This window comes from Acipenser ruthenus, chromosome 3 (assembly GCF_902713425.1).
Source record: "Acipenser ruthenus chromosome 3, fAciRut3.2 maternal haplotype, whole genome shotgun sequence".
Lineage (NCBI taxonomy): Eukaryota > Metazoa > Chordata > Actinopteri > Acipenseriformes > Acipenseridae > Acipenser > Acipenser ruthenus.
Window position 1 is genome coordinate 81,016,598 of NC_081191.1, and position 19,638 is coordinate 81,036,235.

At 36.5% G+C, this 19,638-nt stretch overlaps 1 protein-coding gene across 1 annotated transcript in view; it reads right to left on the reverse strand.

Moving 5' to 3' along the window:
- LOC117435361 (extracellular sulfatase Sulf-1-like) overlaps positions 1–3,197 on the reverse strand; it is an 80,227-nt gene extending 77,030 nt beyond the window's left edge. Inside the window, exon 1 of the mRNA XM_059017283.1 lies at positions 2,828–3,197. The gene's annotated coding sequence lies outside the window, so the exon portion shown is untranslated. The remainder of the gene's footprint in view (positions 1–2,827) is intronic.
- Positions 3,198–19,638: the final 16,441 nt, after the last annotated feature.

Genomic DNA, 19,638 nt, shown 5'->3' on the forward strand with positions numbered 1-19,638 from the left:
ATGTTTAAACTGTTATAAATCTAAAATTGAATTGTAATATAACAGTTTATTTTCCATGTCAAAATATAGCTGCTGAATGTCTTAAATTAAATGCCTGCAGTCTTTTCCATAAACCAGTAATAAAACAATTGCAAATGCAATTGTAAAGAATTTGAGATGCTTCCTTTGGAAATGCAAAGTCGCCGGTTCGCTCCAGTCTCTGGCTGTTGACACCTTATTCATAGAGACATCCTATAAAATGACAAAAAAGCTGTAGATGTGGACAAAAGGGGCCGATGCAATTATTTTTTTCAACAGCCTATATGATTTGTAATCTTTAAAATCTTCAATCTGTTGCTTTTGCTGTCAGCAGTTCATCCCTGAAAATAAGGGATCCATTATAGTAGCTTATCTATGTAAATTACATATTTAAAAAAAAATAAAAATAGCACATGTGCATTTGACATGTATAACTGAACAGTTTTCAATGTTCAATAGAGAACACTATTGCAACAGTAAAGAATAAAATCAATACATTCAAAAAGTAGCATTGTGAAAATCCACATCCATATCTATTATATGCCATTTTTTATGTTACACTTATTTATGACAGTAACTTTAAACTTAAAAGAAAATAGGTTAGAATAAGACAAACAATATATATATATATATATATATATATATATATATATATATATATATATATATATATACAGGCGCGTAGCGTCCATTGAGGCAGCCGAAAAAAAAAAAAAAAACATAAAAAAACCCAAAACGTACCCGCTTTATTTTTTAAGAGTGTAAAATGTATGTATATATATATATATGTATATATGTAAAATTCGCGCCACAAAGACGTTTCTCATTAGTCAGTTTCCCAAGTTACTCTGTACTCTGGTTTACAGTGCAGCACCAACATGAAACGGAGAAAAAAACATCCAATTACACATTTCTTTCTAAGAATCAATGTTAAGTGAATTTATCATTTATATTGTTGTTTTTCCCCTGCGCAATGTGATGTTTAGCTGGAATACGTTTTGATATACAGTATATATATTTTTTTCCTCCATGTTTTAACGCCAGCACAGCAAAAATCCAAGTACCTGTTTTTATGATTACATTAAATGTGTAGCTAAACCGGGATAGCTGCCTGTATGTTTTTTTTTTTTGTTTTTTTTTTATCGTCACTTTAACTGGACAGTCAGCTCGTCCAAGTATCACCCTACCTGCTATAGCATAGCGATTTATTATAGCATAGTGGCTGTGTATTAGCATCTATAGCGACCAGGCCTGTGTGCTAGGCAGCACCAGGACCTCTGCAACCGGTTTCACCCACCTGAAGTACTGTACTACTTCCTATCATCGATTTATATTGACAAAAGAATATTAGAATTGAGTGAGAAACTGTGTAAACGTTCAGAGGAGATCTAGCGTTCAGAGGTGGGAACATCACATTATAATTATTGTTGTTGTTGTTGTTGTTGTTGTTTTTGGTGAATACCTTGTCAAAGTAATATAGAGTCATACAAATATTGTACACAAACAGCCATTCTATGGCTTAAACCCAGCCGTCAGAGTCCAGAGCTCTAACTACGACTACCACAGCCAGGGCTGGATCAACCTTTTGTGGGCCTGGCGCCAAACAGATTTGTGGGCCCCCATTTGTGGAACCATTGTAAAAGACAGGAGATCGACACAGAAGTTGTCTTTGACACATCACGTTTTTGAGCGCCGCTTACATTTTTTTCATCATTTTCTTAGTCACTTGTTCCTTGGTGTTTACTCTCCCGCTCTGAAACAGTGCATGCACAGGCAATACACTGGTGTAGTGTACACTCAAAACACACTACTAGTCACTTTCAAAACACTCTCAAGCTCAAAACACGTTGCTTTTTACAGTTATGGTATTACATTTGTATTTTCCCCAAATGTTTTTCTGCTAAAGAGAACTGAATTAACTAACATAACAATGTACTAATAGAAACTGTAACCGTACAAATGTACTGTATATCAAAATACGGAGTTGAAATACAAAGCAAACAAAAAATCACCAGCAGTGTCAGAACCAGTCACAGTGTCAGCACCAGTCCCAGCAGTGTCAGCACCAGTCCCAGCAGTGTCAGCACCAGTCACAGTGTCAGCACCAGTCAGTGTCAGCACCAGTTCCAGCAGTGTCAGCACCAGTCCCAGCAGTGTCAGCACCAGGCTTACCAGTCAGCAGCAGTTACCAGTCCCAGCAGTGTATGGCAACTTAAGTAGCAGTGAACCAAATGCAAGTCAATAAAGGTATGAACCCATCTACTTATTAATATTGATGTTGTATTCTTGTCCTTTTAAAATAACATATTTCTGACAGTGTCAATATGGTCATTTTAGGTTGCTGTGGTTTTGCTGGGAGAAAATTAGTTTTAATATGGGTCATCAAATTTTAACATTAACATCATCATCCAAGGGACTTAATATTGCTTTGCAGTTTGCATGAACAGTCTCCAGGCTTTATAAGATGATAACTTTACCTTTTACCTTTGTAACATGAACAGGATCTGCAAGAGGTTTGTTCAACTTTTTTTTTTTTTTTTTGCCTCAGTAAAAATCTAATCCTAGCTACGCCCCTGATATATATATATATATATATATATATATATATATATATAGTGCTTTTCTGGTTTGCTAATTGTGTTAGGTGTTCTTTCAAAATACAATTAAACTCTAAAATCTCTAGGCATAATAGACAAAGCTGTGAATAATCCAATTAACTACATTTCTTCTGTTACACATTTCTGAAACAAATGTCAGATTCAATTTGAAAGAGAGAGAGAGAAAAAAAGAAAAAAAAGTTTCTATGTACCTTTCAGCTGCTGCAGTGACTTAAATGCAAACACTGCTTTTGGAACAAGCTTCAGATCTTGGCAAACATGGCCGGGCCTCTTCAATCCACTTTGTAACTATCTTGGCTGGCTTGAAATTCAGCCCTCTCTTCAAGCACCGATCTTTTGTAGTGCTCCCCTGACACACAGCCAACCTTCTTTCTCAGGATATGCTTGAATATGCATGAAGAGAGACAACCATCCTTGCCTTGTTCCTTTATCACAGCAGTGAACTACTCTCTGGAATTAAGATTTATTCTATTTTAAGTCCCCTAATTAGCACTCATTGTTCACTGTCTGACAGTTGGAGGGGAAAAGACCTTATAGTCTGAAAACTGAAACACCTCAGGAATCTAACTTTGCAACTGAATCAATCTCCAAACACTGGACATGTATATAAGTCAGGAGGAGGGGCTGAACTGGAGTGAAATAACATTGTTGGTTCATTACTGGTTTAAAAAGACATCTTGACTTTTTTTTTCTTTTTAACAAAAGCGACAGACAGATAATCTGTTTTCACTTCCTTCCGCCCCTGCACGATATCAGCCGCCGCAAATACTTTCTTTCCAGGTGATAATCCAGACCTGATTGGGGGCAGAGATTAATGCCTGCATGTCTAGGCACACCGTCTTTTCCGCTGTGCAGGTATGGCAAGGCTTGTAGACAACTGTCTGTGTGGAAGTGGCATAGGGGGTTAAAGATTGAATCATTCATTTTTGTTGTTGTTTTTTTTTTATTTTTTACTTTATTTGCCAAATGATATCAAGTTAGTTAAATATGTACACTTTGCTCTTTCAAAAAGACTGCAGCGGAAAGAAAAATAAACAATGTAATTCAGAAAATGTGCCCAGCTTTATCTTATCTCTTCCTTGTGGTATCGCCCTCTACAACACTAGTTGCACCGGGCAATGTAAAAGTTCATCTTCTGAAAATAGGATTTCATTGCAATTAAATAGTTTACAGGGTGAACACATTTTTATGAGCTGTCTGTTTTTATTAGCAAATTAAAATGCTTTTCTTAAGAGTTCGGCACCTGGTAAAGAGAACAGCCTTTGTTCCCCTGAGTCCAGCCTAATTCCCTGAATTACGCTGAGGCAGGGAAGCAGTGAAAAGGTTTACTGTTTGCTGTGTAGACGTGCCTATTGACTGCCCTCAATTGACTGAAACTTCATCTGATAACACGTTGCAGTGCATGTTGTATTGGTGAAGTAAAGCACAGGCGAGCTCACAGCCTGTGGGCATGAATACACATGAGGCAGACCCCACAGCGGCTGTGTGTCCATATTACCTTTTAATACTGAGTATGACCCTTGCTAGGCCTTAGACGATCAATGCAGGTAACAGACAAGAGTTGGGGAGATGCCAGGTAGGATAAAACCTGTTTTACAATTAATTACAATATAAACCACAGCAAGACGTTTCAGCTTCCTGCTTATTTTTCTTTACCTTGAATAAGTCTGCTTGCTCAGACAATACAACAGGGTTTCTATGTACCTTTTTTATAACACAAAATAAAACATATACAGTTTTCTTGTATTTCATTTCCTGTTACGATGAAGAAACAGATGGCTGAGCTATACTTTTCATGAAATATTCAGTCTTCAGGATGCACAACAGCCGTACATTCTTCATAAGCTTCGGATACATGCCTGGGTTCATTACCATATTAATAACTCACCAATGACATGTACATCCTGAGGATGAAAGGCTTTTTCCTCTTTGCATTTTCACCAGGTTATGATACTAAGATTCAAATCTAAAATCTATAATAAAGTGCAGGAAATGGCAACTGGCAAACACGTACATTATAAACTGGGGAGGGGGTAGGGTGCGCCGCGGGACACATAACAACACACCTCTGACTAAAATACAAAATAAAATAATTCCCTCTCTATAATGCACATATAGTGAAGCAAAAATGTAACTTTCCTTGAATTAACCATGCATAAAGCACCATGTAATCAACGCTATATTTTTTTACAAAAAAACAAAAACAAAAGGGAACATTCCTATTCGTGGATCATTTTAATTGACAGTTTTTAAACTATAACTAGTCTGGTTAAATGGTGATCGGGAGTTCAGTTGGAAGCGACAGACAAGCAAACCAAGTGCGAGAAGGAGAGCGGGTTGGGCGAGGGGAAGAGGGAATGGGCTCGCCCCAGGTTCGACTGCCAGAGCGGGGCTGAAGCGAAGCTGAAGCGTCTCGTCTCCCGGAGAAAGCTGCAGCTCCTCTTGCAGCAAAAAAGTAAATACATTAGGAAAGATAACCATGTAATAGGCCTAATATTTCTTTACTTATAAAACGAATGCTGTGTTATAAAGTGCCAGCACAGCTTTTCTTCAGTTCAGATACTGTATAAAAGGGAGCGACAGAAACGGAAGTTAGACTGAGAAGTTGTTTACAGTTTGAACAACACCGGTACTGTATTTACTGTAGAAATACTGCATGAATCACTAGTATAGGGAATTAGGGGACATGTTGTAGGAGTGTTATATCCAAGGCACGTTATAACCGAGAGCCTTATAGCAATGTTGCTCCTCTTGTGGATTTTTTTAATTGAAGGATTTCTGTAACACACACTAAGCATCTTTTTTTCCCTTTACTTTTACAAGAAACAATGACTAGTACTGGCAGCAGCTGCCATGGGTATTAGCAGCTCAGGCCTGGTACTAAATAACTGGACAGTCTGAACATGGAAAGACCTGTCCTCAACTCAGGCAGATGAATAAGTTAGGCATTAGGCTGCCCTGCAGTGCACATCAGAAAAGCAGCCCCTCAAGGCCAAAGAGTGAATGACGTCAGCACTTAATTCCGTCAGTCCTCTCTAGATACCATCCACTTTTAAACAGCTCAACACTCAGAGGCAAATGGGTTTATATAAACAAAAATAAGCAATCGGCGACAATTATTAAAAGGCATAACTTCAGAACCACATCCTTCTAAGACTAGTTGTTTAAAAAAAACAACCTATCCCATTGAACTCTAATAAACCTAGGATGTTGTTGTTTAGTTTATTTTAAATGCGATAAAATACCAAAGTTTGTAGCTGTCTTAAAATTCCTGAGAAAAAAATAACTACTTAACTCAGCACTGCAGAACCAAATCATAAATCATTCTCTAATACAGTATTTTTTTTATTTTTTACAAAAATCTTTTAATAGCAGAGTGATGTTAGGGTGGGCAAACAGAGCATAATCATCTTCATCCCCTATGGGAAGGACTGTGTGTGCTGCAGCAGTTTTGAAATCGATGTAAAATTCTCAGTAATCATCAATTGAAAAACATATACATATATTAACTTTCTGTCTGCTACATGTCTGTCCTGGTATATTTAAATATGTTTGTGTGGTTTTATGTTTAACAGTGCTCTGAAGTTGCTATAAACTGTAAAATACAATGAAAACCGTTATATTAATAGTATAATAATTTATCAAAATATAACACCTGTCTCACAAAATACTGTTCTTTTGATTGTACTGTTCACCTTAATTACATTCGGCTCAAATTTTTCCAAGTGGTTTTTATGATATAACAGTTTGTTTTTTAGACAAGCATCACGGTCAGTTTTGGGACTTAGCTGCGGCGCCATGTCTGTTGTAAGGATCTAAAACATGCTATATTAAAAAATGGAGCAATACATCAATAGCTGCCATCTTTACATATGCCTTGAAGGATATTGTAAACATTCAGTTCACACATCATATAAACGAGTCAAGTGCACTTGCAAACTGCATTGTGAACACAAACGAACTTGGTCCTGAAAAAAATGGAAAAGGACCAAAAAAAAAAAAATAGCTGGCATGTAAACAAACTCGGTCCCTTTGCTTGCAGATAAGCATGCACGGTGATACATTGGCCCTTAATATCAAAAATGTCTTCCAACAATCCGAAACTTGCTGTCTCCATCTGGTTTAACCCAACTCTTATCCCGAACGTTGTTTCTATCATAAAATTAAACACTTTTCTGCTGTTTTCTGACAGGTAGAATGGGTGCAATTTACATGAAGGTGGCAGAATAACTATTCAGTATTTAAATATATATGTGAAATGTGAATGACGCAAATGAAAGTTTTTACGAACATGTGTCTTTCAGGAGATATGGAGAAACAAAAGAAGAACATAATAATAAAGCAAGTACACCAGGACAGAGAGAAAAAAAAGTACACTTAGAGAGGTCATTTTAATGTAGCCTAATTTTGAATGTATGTTCTGTACTAATTAAATTATAGTTTCATGTACCCAGTTTTGGCAGATATTTTATGCCAAAATGAAAAATAAATTAATATAGAAATGCATAAATAAATATATAGACATATGTTTATTTATTTGTTTATTTATTTATTTTTCATTTTGGCATAAAATATCCTCCATAACTGGTTGCACTTCATGAAAATTGAGTGTATAATAGGATATCATACAAACAACTGTGGCAAAGAATGACATGGCTGTGAGTGGTGCTTGACTCTAAATCCTCTTTAACTTCATCACTTAAATACAGTATCGTAGCCTTCTTCATTCGATATCTTCATAGCACTTGCTCTTCTGTAAAGTCCAAACAGGTGGTTTATTTTAGACAGAGCCTGTTTCCCATTTCCATGAGGACTCTTTGAAACAGGCGGAACCATTTTAGACAGAACATACTCATTCCGACCACATCAACCCTTTAGATTTTTGCACAGGGGGTATTATTATTATTATTATTATTATTATTATTATTATTATTTATTTCTTAGCAGACGCCCTTATCCAGGGTTACTTACAGTTGTAAACAAAAATACATTTAAAAAATCACAGTACAAGTAATAATAGGTATGTTAATTAGGTACCCACTTAATTTGCTTAACATACCTCATATTGTCAGAATTGGGGTTTTGCGACTGTTCTCATCCTTCCTGGCCATTTTTGATTTTTGCTCGAACATGAAAAACAGTCGGAAAGTTAAAACCTCACCACAAAAGCCCTCCCTGACGGTCAGAAAACCTTATTCAGAGCCATTGTTTCAAATGAAACAAACCAGAACAAGTCTGTTTAAAACGGTTTTATGTCAATCATATATGTTAGTATACATGTATTTTTCCCCAATGATTTAAATCTGTATGTGCCGTCTGACGTTACATCAGCGCTTACTGTATTCTTTATTTAAAAAACAAAACAAATAAAAAACATCAGGATGCATCGAAATGATTGTGTTTGGTAGTTGTGACAGAAATACAATTATTCTTGGTTGTAAATCTCCCTCCCACCCTGTGAGGGCGCTAAGCAGAGAGAACAGAGTTCCCTGAATGGGCTGGCCTGACAGTTCTTTCCCAGTGTTCAATGGAAGTCGGCCAGCTAGAAAGGGGGCGGGACTCCATTGCAATAACGCATTGATCCGGAAGGGAAAAAACGTGGCAGCTGCAGATTGGAGAGGTGGTTGCAGTCGTTTACCAAGGGGTCACGTGTGACAGCATAAAAGGGGACGGAGCATCACAATCTGTTCCTTTGCATTGGTTTGTATTGCTAGAACCAAGAAGGACTGTGAGAGACCCCAAATTGTTTAGGTAACCAGACCTGGAATATAAAATAAAAACGTTTCCAAACCGGATTACAATTATCTCTGTCTGCTTCTTTAACGCACTGCATCACTCCTGCACCTGTTTCCACTCAGCCACTTTGCCACCGAAGTCCTATCTCTACTTCTAAAAAGGCTTCAGATGAAGCTCAAAATTCAGTACACACAATCAATTTGTGGGGATTCGGTATCAAAGTTAGAAATTAGGTATTGTACCAGCTAAATCGGTACAGTTGGAGGGTATGCAGTCGTGCAAGGCATGCAAAGGCTCAGCAGTATATTTTAGGAAAGCAAACACAACCTACAGAGCGGAGAATCTCCATGTGTTTTCGTCAAACAGAATCAAACAGCAACAAAGCACAGAAAGAGGATATGTGCATAAAAATGAACATCACTTATTTTATTACAAAAGAAGTGCTCCCTTTCACAAAGTATTGCCCAGTGCTGAAGTTTCAAAAAATGAAGTGAAAGTCAATGTTACCTATGCAAACGACAAGAAATGCTGAAATGATCGCCACCATTGCTGTACAAATGCAAAATGTACTCAAAGCGCAGCCTTTAAAGAGTAATTATTTTTCATTTATGGTGGCTGGATCCACCGATTTCTCTGGTTAAGAAAATGAGGTGGTCTACATGCGACTTATCCAGGAGGGAAAGCCAAGAAATCATCTAGTTGGAATCCAAGCTGTTCAACACGCTCATGCAAATGTTACATTTCACACTTTCTGTTTTCATTTTATTTAGTAATACATTCTGTTTAATTTAGTGATATGTTATTATTTATTGCTGCTGGATTGGCAGTTAGTGTAACAATTCGTTGAGGGGGGCATTGGTGACACTGTCACTGGCACATACTTGTACTAGACTGCTGAAAACATATTTCAAATGTATGTGGTTCACGTCATATGCTATGTTATCAGACAATACTACGAGAACTACTACAATTACAGCTAATGTTAGATTGAACGCTGCAAACAATTAAAAAAGTCAGTAAAAGCTTGACTGTTACCGTTTCAGAATCGTTACTGTATGTCTCTGCAGGCTGTAGCATATCTTATGCAGTCATGCTTTAAATAAGTATTAATGTAAGTATCACAAACAAATTTATTAATTAATACACTGAATGTTTTTGTTTAGCATGACACAAAAAAAGCCCATTGAAACCTGTTTTTGTGTTCTTTTTTTGTTTTTTTAAAATGAAAACAATGGCCCAGTAAAGCAATGCAAAAGTTTGCCAAACTATAATTAGGGCTTCTGTTTTTCAGTTTTTATTAATTTCCTTTTTCGGTACTTATTTTTAGCTATTTTTGAGTTATATGTAAACAGTTTTTTTTTTTTTTTCACGGTGCTTTCACTTTTTATGTACTGCACAAAATTATTGGGAAGTAATGTTAAAACTTTACAATGCATTAGTAAGACCTCATCTAGAATATTGTGTTAGGTTCTGGTCACCGCTATTCAGTCTTGAACAAGGAAGACTACGCGGCGATCTGATTCAAGCATTCAAAATTCTAAAAGGTATTGACAATGTCGACCCAGGGGACTTTTTCGACCTGAAAAAAGTAACAAGGACCAGGGGTCACAAATGGAGAATACATAAAGGGGCATTCAGAACAGAAAATAGGAGGCGCACATTTTTACACAGAGAATTGTGAGGGTCTGGAACCAACTCCCCAGTAATGTTGTTGAAGCTGACACCCTGGGATCCTGGGAGCTGCTTGATGAGATTCTGGGATCAATAAGCTACTAACAACCAAACGAGCAAGACGGGCCAAATGGACTCCTCTCGTTTGTGAACTTTCTTATCTTCTTATATGTATAGTAACTCGACAGTACTTACACACTTCAATTGTACCTTCTTTCCTTTGCTGTCTTCCACAACTAAATCCTTTAGGTCACAGGCACATTCTTCTGGGGTTTTTGTGTGTTTAGGCATTTTTTTTACATTTTACCACAATTTGCAATTCTATTTTAAATTCCACAAGCGTGTAAATACTCCCTATTGAACTGTCTTCAGTTTTGTGTAATCGCGTTTTAAATTTTGCAGGCGTGTTACAATCTTCCAATGGAAATGTAGGAATTTGCTGCCACTCAGTAGTTGGGGTGGGTTCAAAGTATTCAGAATTAATCAATGCGAGATACAAGTCAGGAAGTAGGGACATTGCCCAACTGCACTGGAACATTTTAAATTTTTTTGGTAGGTATTTTATTTATTTTTTTCAAATCAAAGTGAATTGAGTAACCATTTCCCGGTGTTTTCCCGGTGTTTATTGGATATACACAGATTACATTTTTTTTAAATCGTTTTTATCAGTTAAAAACGAAAATCAGAAGCCCTAACTATAATTAGAGTGGTAAAATGTATTTTTTGATTTAAGCAAACAAAACCCAAAATAGTTTATTATCAACAGTTTTTACTTAAACACATCTAAAATTAAAATACAAAAAAAAGTTTTAAACATGTAAAATGCTTTTTTACACATCAAATTCGACTACCTGCCCGGTGGTCATCTTGGATTTAAGTTTTGCACACTACTAACTTTAGCTTTCAGAATTAAAAAAATAAATAAAAGATTTATCACTAAAATATTAAAACTTTTATATTTTCGATGGTTATTATTTTGAATAATAAATATGTTTGTACATAGTTATTTAAATTAAGTACAAAAATAGACAACCATTTTATTTTTCAGGCAACCATATAGAAAAAAATTGGAGCCTGCAGGCTCCAAAAATTAGAAGCTAACTTCGAGCACTGTTAATCCCATAAAACACCTTCTAGAATGTTGTGTTTGTCAGCGTTCTATATAACTTTTTATATATTAAAAAAGTATGTATCTGTTAATTTAAGGGCATAAAGAGTGCTCCCTTGAAATAGTACTATTGTTGTAAATTGCATTTTGGAAAAATTCAAGTTTGAAATGCTTGAAAGTTTGAATTTTTTATTCCATAATTGATTAAATATTGGCCATTGTTCTCATACATTTAATGGCTGATTAGATAAGACTCCAGTATTTTATTGTGACAGCTGCATGGTACATCGTCCTCTGTATAATTCTTGCCAGCTAAATAAACAGCACAAGAAAACATTTACTTCAACCATGTTACATCAATCATTCAATATCCCCTTTAGTCTAAATCATATGTTAGATTCTATCTAACTTGCCTGAGACCACATCTCCCCCTTGGTTTTAGGACAAGTCCTTGAGTACAGCTTTGGAACGATGTGAATGTGAAACCACTCTCCTCTAGGATAGGTTTAAAAGCTTCTAATGATGGAGCAAAAAAAGAAAAACAACACAGCACAGGGTTGTGGAAAAGGGGCTGCTTGTATGTACTCATTTGAGAAAGCTTGATATTTTTCCAGATATATCTCAGTGTTATTCAGATTTCCATATTGAAGGTTGTATATAATGTCTTTATTTGGATCTTGGCCAATTAGGAATTCAGAATCTCAGTTAGTAGGCACATTGTGCACCATGGCCCAAGGCAGGGAGACTGGTGGAGCTGTGAGCTTTCTCAGCCAGAAAACACTCATCACAGACAGAATGAGCTCTTGTCCAAATAGGAAAACTTAGTTATAAAAATATTATAAAAAAACCGTCAATAAAGATGAAGTTGTTGAGTTTCCACCATTGCCACTTAATTATTTATGACATAGTATTTTGTTAAATAACTTTCCATCTTTCTTTACAGTTACTTTCAGTGGGATGCTCCCCCGGGACCAGGTGTTTCTTTGGCTGGAGTTGACTCTCTTGCTATAAAAATTCACTAAAAATTTAGTTTTTTACATTAACATCTTGAAATGGTGTACAAACTTTTTGCTTTTTTTTCAACACAATATGTTTTGTTTTTTTAAAGTTAAGTATTGTTATTATGCATTCTGCTTAGAGATAAAATGCGTTATTCTATGACCCGAAGGACCTTACAATACTTCCTGAAAGTTTTGTTTAAAACATATTGATGTTTGGGTAAATTAAAAGACATTGTTTCACCTTAGCAATGACATAATACACGTTTATTCTCAGGGTCTTTATAAGCAATAATGGACACTACTCTCGATTATTTTCTCAAAATACATATTTATAAATAAAATATTAGTTATTCATTACATTATTATCAGTAATAAGGAAAAAAAAACTTACATGATACATTTAGTTCATGAAATGTTTCTTCATATTTATAAATGTTGTGAAAACATATACTGTGTATATATATATATATATATATATATATATATATATATATATATATATATATATATATTGAAACATAAGAGACAGAATAAATGTTCTAATATAAGTATGTCAAATGCATTGGATTTACAGCGTTTGTCCATGTCTTTTTATTATTATTATTAGTTTATTTAGCAGACGCCTTTATCCAAGGATGTGTGAACTATGCATCAGCTGCACAGTCACTTACAATTACATTTCACCCAAAAGACAGAGCACAAGGAGGTTAAGTGACTTGCTCAGGGTCACACAATGAGTCAGTGGCTGAGGGGGGATTTGAACCAGGGACCTCCTGGTTACAAGCCCTTTTTGCTAACCACTGGACCACACAGCCTCCTCTTTCTTATCTTTCTTACAAGTTTCTCTGAAGCAGGCTGTGATGTCTTTTCTCCGCACTGCCAAAACTATCCGCCCTTTAGACACTAAATGCCCCTCTCAGTGACGTCACACACACAAAAAAAAAAAACTATCAGGAAGTGAACGTCAGTCCCTCCCCTATCCACTAATATGTGTTTCAAGCCTGTACTGCAAAGTACGGTGGCCCTGTAAGTCATCAAAACAAAGTGCTTTTTAATTGTGTTTACACGACCGCGGTCCTAGAAGCCCATTTCAGTATGATCGTGTTAACATGATCCTGGTCCTTAAAGGGTTAACTACTTGTGAATGGCTTTCCTAAACAGTAACTTTACGTCTTAACCAGTGCTTGGCTGCTTTATCTACAGTGCCTTGCATAAGTATTCACCCCCCTTGGACTTTTCCACATTTTGTAGTGTTACAACCTGGAATTAAAATGGATTTAATTAGGATTTTTTGTCACTGATCTACACAAAATAGTCCATAATGTCGAAGTGGCGGAAAAAAACTACATATAAATTATTTACAAATGAAAAACTGAAAAGTCTTGATTGCATAAGTATTCACCCCCTTTGCTGTGACACCCCTACATAAGCTCTGGTGCTACCAATTGCCTTCAGAAGTCACATAATTAGTTGAATGGAGTCCACCTGTGTGCAATTAAAGTGTCACGTGATCTCAGATTAAATACACCTGTTTCTGGAAGGCCCCAGAGTTTGTTAGAGAGCATATCTAAACAAACAGCATCATAAAGACCAAGGAGCTATCAAAACAAGTCCGGGATAAAGTTCTGGAGAAGCACCAATCAGGGCTGGGTTATAAAAAAATATCCCAAACTTTGAACATCCCCCGGAGCACTGTTAAATCCATTATTTAAAAATGGAAAGAATATGGCACAACCGCGACTCTGCCTAGAGAAGGCCGTCCACCAAAACTCAGTGACCAGGTAAGGAGGGCATTAGTCAGAGAAGAAACCAAGAGGCCAAAGGTAACTTTGAAGGAGCTGGAGAGATCCACAGCTGAGATGGGAGAAACCGTCCATGGGACAACTATAACCCGGACGCTCCACAAAGCTGGGCTTTATGGAAGAGTGGCGAGAAGAAAGCCATTGCTGAAAAAAACCCATATCAAATCCTGTTTGGATTTTGCCAAAAGGCATATGGGAGACACAGCAAACATGTGGAAAAAGGTTCTCTGGTCTGATGAGACCAAACTTTTTGGCCTTAGCGCAAAACGCTATGTGTGGCACAAAGCCAGCACTGCTCATCACCCTGAGTACACCATCCCCACGGTGAAGCATGGTGGTGGCAGCATCATGTTATGGGGATGCTTTTCATCGGTAGGGACTGGGAAACTGGTCAGGATTGAGGGCAAGATGGATGGAGCCAAATACAGGGAAATTCTAGAGGAAAACCTGTCTGCAAGAGACCTGGGACTGGGGCAGAGGTTCACCTTCCAGCAGGACAATGACCCTAAACACACAGCCAAAGCTACACTGGAGTGGTTTAAAAACAAGAACCTGAATGTCTTAGAATGGCCCAGTCAAAGCCCAGATCTCAATCCGATTGAGAATCTGTGGAAAGACTTGAAAATTGCTGTTCACCAACGGTCCCCATCCAACTTGACAGAGCTTGAGCAATTCTGCCAAGAAGAATGGGCAAAAATTGCAATTGTAATTGCTGCCAAAGGCGCTTCTACCAAGTATTGACTCAGTGTGGTGAATACTTATGCAACCAACAAATGTATTTTTTTTGTTTTTGTTTAATAAAAAATATTTTGCACCTTCAAAGTGTTAAGTATGTTGTGTAAATCAGATGGTAAAAATCCCAATTAAATCCATTTTAATTCCAGGTTGTAACACTACAAAATGTGGAAAAGTCCAAGGGGGGTGAATACTTATGCAAGGCACTGTACTTACAATAATGTTAAAAAAAACATTTAAAAGTGCAATTGTTTGTTACTTACCACTATATTTTACTGCACCCTATACAGTACCGTACATAAAAATAGATCACATTGCTCCTATTGGCCATCACAAAAGAATAGGCAAGATTTAATGGAAGATTTAAAATGTATTTACTGGATTCAATCTAGTACTTCAGTAAATACATAATTGGATAATTTAAGTCTCCTATTCCAGGCAAAGGTGATAAGAAGAAAACATAATTAAAAATATATATACAGACGTGCTCAAATTTGTTTGTACCCTTACAGCTCATTGAAATAATGCTTCATTCCTCCTGAAAAGTGATGAAATTAAAAGCTATTTTATCATGTATACTTGCATGCCATTGGTATGTCATAGAATAAAGCAAAGAAGCTGTGAAAAGAGATGAATTATTGCTTATTCTACAAAGATATTCTAAAATGGCCTGGACACATTTGTTGGTACCCCTTTGAAAAGATAATAAATAATTGGATTATAGTGATATTTCAAACTAATTAGTTTCTTTAATTAGTATCACACATGTCTCCAATCTTGTAATCAGTCATTCAGCCTATTTAAATGGAGAAAAGTAGTCACTGTGCTGTTTGGTATCATTGTGTGCACCACACTGAACATGGACCAGAGAAAGCTAAGGAGAGAGTTGTCTGAGGAGATCAGAAAGAAAATAATAGACAAGCATGGTAAAGGTAAAGGCTACAAGACCATCTCCAAGCAGCTTGATGTTCCTGTGACAACAGTTGCAAATATTATTAAGAAGTTTAAGGTCCATGGAACTGTAGCCAACCTCCCTGGGTGCGGCCGCAAGATTGAAAATCGACCCCAGATTGAACAGAAGGATAGTGTGAATGGTAGAAAAAGAACCAAGGATAACTGCCAAAGAGATACAAGCTGAACTCCAAGGTGAAGGTACATCAGTTTCTCATCGCACCATCCGTCGCTTTTTGAGCAAAAGTGGGCTCCATGGAAGAAGACCCAGGAGGACTCCACTTTTGACAGAAAAACATAAAAAAGCCAGACTGGAATTTGCTAAAATGCATATTGACAAGCCACAATCCTTCTGGGAGAATGTCCTTTGGACAGATGAGTCAAAACTGGAGCTTTTTGGCAAGTCACATCAGCTCTATGTTCACAGATGAAAAAATGAAGCTTTCAAAGAAAAGAACACCATGCCTACAGTGAAACATGGAGGAGGATGTAGAGCAGTTTTCTCAGGAAGAGTGGGCCAAACTACCTGTTAACAGGTGCAGAAGTCTCATTGAGAGCTACAGAAAACGTTTGATTGCAGTGATTGCCTCTAAAGGTTGTGCAACAAAATATTAGGTTAGCGGTCCCATCATTTTTGTCCATGCCATTTTCATTTGTTTTATTATTTACAATATTATGTTGAATAAAAAATCAAAAGCAAAGTTTGATTTCTATTAAATATGGAATAAACAATGGTGGATGCCAATTACTTTTGTCAGTTTCAAGTTATTTCAGAGAAAATTGTGCATTCTTCTTTTTTTGTGGAGGGGTACCAACAAATTTGAGCACGTCTGTATATAAATAATAAAAATAATGTACACAAAAAGTTTAAATGATTAAAAAATCATTTATTTCAGGATGTTTCGGGCAAAAGCCCTTCTTCAGCTGTATAGAAAGAAAAGTAACACAGTGCAGTAAACTTGTTGATTCAAACTCGTTTACTGCACTGTGTTACTTTCGCTGTTCTTATGTTAATTAAAGTCTTATTAAGCACTGCCCAACAATACAAATCTTATTAAGCACTGCCTGACAATACAAATGACCTTTTATGTAGCTAGGATTTTTAACCAACCTGTAAAGAAATGGAAATTGTGCAAGAGATTCAGCTGTATTGCTACATTATTATTATTATTATTTATTTCTTAGCAGACACCCTTATCCAGGGCAACTTACAATTGTTACAAGATTTCACATTATACAGATATCACATTATTTTTACATACAATTACCCATTTATACAGTTGGGTTTTTACTGGAGCAATCTAGGTAAAGTACCTTGCTCAAGGGTACAACAGCAGTGTCCCCCACTGGGGATTGAACCCATGACCCCCTGGTCAAGAGTCCAGAGCCCTAACCACTACTCTACACTGCTGCCCTACTACATGAACTGTTGTCATCCTCAGTTCATGTCAGAAGCATGCCCATTGCTTCAGTGTGGGGCAGGGATTTAGAATGTAAAAACTGTGAGACTGAACATTGTTAAGTTGGTCTAAGGGAAAAAGATAGATTAAAAATGCCTTCCACTAAACGTTGCCCAATTAAAAAGACACTTTACATGTTAATTAAAATGTTCGGTTCTCAACTATAAATATAGAAAAGATTATGCAGCATTAAAGGGGTAAACTCCAGTATGTTTACCGATTCTGGTTCATTTTGCTTGACACCAAGTAACACATTAAAAAAAGAATACAGATTTAGAAGACTGCTGGTTCTAATATATCCAAGCCTTGATTCCACACACAGCGGAAAGCAAAATAGCAGCTTTGGCAGTGTTTAGGCAGAGCGGTGCACTGCTGACCTTAGAGTGCGCATTAACAAGCATTAGCAGTCGGGGAGCCTAAAACAACACGATTCCGGGCCCCTTCTGGCAAGGGTCATTGGCAGCAATGGTGCAGCACATACTTAGGGCGATTGAATGGGAAAACAAAGCCCAACAAGGAAAAACCCTTTCTTATGTTGTTCTTAACTTTATTCTTGAATATTTGAGCAACAAACATCAACTTGAAAATTTGAGCAACAGCAGTTGCAAATATCTCAAGAGAATCTCTATCTGCCAAATACCAGAACAAAATCTTTACAAAGAACATTAAGTCACGCTAGTCCATGTATGCATAGTCACAGTTTCTACAGCAAATAATGTTATTTTGTGGATAAAAAACAGACTGGAACTATAAACCTGCATTAACATTGTAATATTGAATTGAGAGACTCGAAAGCATCTTTGAAATTGTTATGGTCTTAAAAATAGATTCCATCTTTCTTCAACATTGTGAAATGACAAATCTGCAGTAAAACAGAAACTCAACACATAACATTCATTATCGGAAAGTTCGTTCCAGCCGCTCATTGTCAGGCAAAGTTGGAGTAATCAGATCTCAGCTTAACAGAGGTCTAACAGTTTATCAAAATAACCCCAGGGCTAAGGGTACTATGCTGCAAAACCCTACACGAACTCAAGAAAAGTGCTGTTTTTGGTCCATTACTGAAATCAAAGCAAAATGTGCGAAGGAGAGTTATCAAGCTACAATTAAATTGGTAAAAAAAAAAAAAAAGAAATTTCCTTCAACAATGTTGCGTATTGTAATAGCTATTAATAATATATGCACAGATTCTCATCTTTAACCATGACACAAGTACCTATAAAAACAAAAATAGGATGTTTTAACATAAGGCATTTGAAGGCATTACAAACTGTAGTGTGCAGGACTATGATTATCGTGGCCTTCAGCCCAGACATGAGATTAAGTTTAGAAGAGTATATTAAAGATTAAGTATAGAAGACTAAGTATCAAAGAGGTGATAGCGGGTACCAAATTGACAGGTGCAATTGTGGCTTAAACTGGGAAGATCACATAGTTGCTTTCTTATAACTTTCAATAAGAGGAGACAGTAAGTAGGAAATTAAGGGTATTGTTACCAGCACCAGGCAAATAAAAAGCAGATCAATTAATATAACTAAAGGCAACCCTTGAACTTTCTGACTGATTGAGAGTTGTTCTTGACATATGGTTTACATGTTGTATCTTTAAATAATATGTCATATTATATTTGGTCAAGTAGCTGTTCACAAAACCACATTCAATGGGATCAAAAAATGCATTTAAGTTTAATAACATTGTGAAATAAAATATAATCTGTGGTTGTCAGCAACGTGCAGCATGCATCTCATTTTAGAATAGTCAGTATAGGAAAATTCACTTTCAAGCATTTTAAAAATAATTCAATGCAGAAGTTCATTGCCATTGATTGATACACAATTGAATAGATGAGGGCAAACGAGGGAAAGGCAGCTGTTCGTGATGCCAAATTAACACATTTATAACAGGCTTTATTTAATATCTGCCGACAAATTACATGTTAAAGGGAATTACTCAGGTTCCTGAGCATCTGCACAGCCCTAGTATGCATGTCTTTTGTAATATCATCTTTATTAAATAGTCCTGTATTCTGCACAGTATATTGGCTTTTGGCAATTCTCACACAAATCTTATCTATAACATATAAATGAGTTTGTTTGTTTTATCACGACAGGTTCTATATTAAATAACCCTGCCTGATTGTTACTGATCAATACCCAATACTTGTGTAAACAAGGGAAACCAAGGGACTGCATTGTTTTGTGTTGAGTTATAAACACATTTTATACCATTTAAATAATACCTAACAATTTCACTCGGGATGCATAACTCCCATCCCAAATTTAGTAGAAACTTTGACTCCTGTTGAAGAAATTATTTTTTGAAACATGCAATGCCAGTTCCTGTGTGTCTTGCATAATGGAAGAAGCAGAGTGTGTGGAGGTTGACAGTGCTTCAACGACAGGAAGCACCAGCACAGATAGTGTGATGACAGACGAAGAAAGCAACCTGAAAAGGCAAAGGAAACAAGCTCCTACAGGTTTATTAGATAACATATACGACAATCTGCTTGGAACAAATAAAGCCAAAAGCTATGGAGCT